The 2254-nt window shown below is 49.7% G+C and overlaps 1 long non-coding RNA gene across 1 annotated transcript; it reads left to right on the top strand.

The window, feature by feature from the left end:
* The first annotated feature begins 269 nt into the window (after positions 1 to 269).
* Positions 270 to 951, top strand: LOC124659587. The gene is made up of 3 exons (XR_006989633.1): positions 270 to 491; positions 595 to 737; positions 891 to 951. It is a non-coding gene; the product is annotated as an uncharacterized LOC124659587 (long non-coding RNA).
* The last annotated feature ends 1303 nt before the right edge of the window (positions 952 to 2254 follow it).

Below are 2254 nucleotides of genomic sequence, written 5' to 3'. Positions count from 1 at the left end.
ATTAAAAAGATGATCTACATGCATAAACCTATATGATGAGAAAAAGTTTTTGTTAACTCTAATTTTTGGGATTCTTGAATCTCTTTCTTGTTCAATTTATTAAAATTTGGGATGTTACATTTCAGATCTTGCGCGGACAGATTTAAGCCGCCACCATCCTTCCCCGCCGCCCCTCACCATACACATCAGCCGGCTGGGGACCGCTTCCTTGAGCCACGTCTGTCTTCATTGTGGAGCGGCAAGATGAGGGCGGCGACGACGACGGACGGAGCTCCTCCTTTGTGGCGCTCGCCGCCGGTAGGAGCACAGCCTGCTGCGCCACGACGTCGAGCTCATCCGGCGGGAGGAGAACGATCTGCTGCACCATGGCGTCGAGCTCATCTGGAGCCCACCGGCGGAACGGCGGCCCGCAGCAGTAGCGTCGTTTGTTCCTTGAGCTGCCGCACATGATGTCTTGTCGCTAGGAGGAGCGTGTAGGTACTCCACATGAGGTAAGCTGCTTCTCTATTCCCCTGTTGGATCTAGATGTGTTCACGCATCAGGAATCAAATTGATCTACATCACGTTTTTGGTTTTGATATTATGAGATTGCAGTTTCACCTGTGTGTACCAGAAGCTGCTTGTGTAAATGTCTACGAGCAAAGACTACTGATGGAAGATGACCAGCCGTGTGCATCTTCTTTTGTTTGAAAAGGATGATTAGATGCCAAATTTGTCAGATTCATCTTCTCTATTTAGTATGTATGTTGTTGCTTATTATTATTGTATTAGTAAATGCTCAGGTTGTAGTTCAACATTAGCACCGAGATCCATTAAAGATGATGATTAGAAAGTTAATTTACCCCTGCTAGCTTTCTGAAAAATATTTGATTGGGTGTCGCTGTTTTCAGGATCAGGGTCGCCTGGTCGGCACCATCGCCGGGAGCAGCACTGCCTCAAGTCGTCGATGCCCACTACAAGAAATCTGCCATAATATGACGTTTTTTTTATGACTGGAAATCAAAATGTCATAGCTTTATGACGTTCCTAGCTTTGACCGTCCTTGGCCACTCCGGGGGGCAAAACCCTAGAAAATCGTGACGTTATTGGGCAAAAACGTCATTGCCAATTTAGGTCAAAACGTCATTAGCAAAATTAAGTGGCCTACGACGTTTTCCCGATGCCGATTGCGACAAATCAATAGCGTCATTGGCATTTGGCTCAATACAATGGTATGTGTTTGGCTGCCATGTCATCCATTTTGCCTATGTGTCCATTTTCGGGTCCCACGCGCCTCACACGTGTCACTGGAAGCAACTGGCTTGAACTAACTGACATGTAGGACCAACTGATACTTGTGGGACAAAGGCGTCTTGTTATTTTTTTTCTCTGTGCCGTCCACCATTTTAATGGGCTACGGTGATATCCTCCTCTTTTGGGCTGTCCTCTACTAGGCTGCTGGCTGCTGGCCTACCCCACGACGGCCCATCCGGGGTTGAATTGCTGGCCCGACGGCCCATCCGGGGGTTGAATTGCTGGCCCGACGGCCCATCCGGGGTTGGAGTGGCTCCGGATGGAAATAACCTGGCAAAAATTGCGTTTGCGGGGACTCGAACCCTCGACGCGCTGCCGCACTACCACTCCCTACCGCTTTGCTACAATAGTGTTGTTGACAAAAGTATGGTTGTCCATGTATATAGACATGATAGACTAATCAGTTGTCTTCAAAATCCCTCCACCTCAACCAAAATCCCTCCGACCAGGTGCATCTAGCTAGGGTTCCTCCTCCGACCAAAATCCCTCCGACCAGGTGCATCTGTTGCATGGCGGCGCAGTTCCCAGCCTGCTCGGGCAGTTCTTCTAGGTCAGGAGCGTCGTCGCGTCGCCGGCGGCGGCCGGGCACGCCCATCCCGTATCGGCAGCGGCCATTCGATTATGAGCCCGCCGACGTATGTGACTGTGGCGAGAAGATGCCGCAATGGATTTCTTGGAGTGATCCGAATCCCGGGAGAAGATACCGGAGACCGCAAAATTCGCTCGGTTAGTCTTCGAGCACGCCCCCCGCCCCCATTCTGAATTTCCGGAGCTGCCGTCTTACGAAGTTTCTTTTCTACTATGCCTTACTTATCCTCTTTTGTTCTTCATCTCGTCGGATTGCTGATGGAATAGGGTGTAAAGTGTTTAAGTGGATTGATGATCCGCTGGATGCACGTCACAAAGAGTTAGTTCGTGATCCGCGTGATGCTTGTTTGGGATCGAGATGAAGAAATTGAGA

The sequence above is a fragment of the Lolium rigidum genome, chromosome 6 (assembly GCF_022539505.1).
Source record: "Lolium rigidum isolate FL_2022 chromosome 6, APGP_CSIRO_Lrig_0.1, whole genome shotgun sequence".
Lineage (NCBI taxonomy): Eukaryota > Viridiplantae > Streptophyta > Magnoliopsida > Poales > Poaceae > Lolium > Lolium rigidum.
The sequence above is the reverse complement of the archived record's forward strand: the minus strand, read 5'-3'. Positions and strand labels throughout refer to the sequence as shown.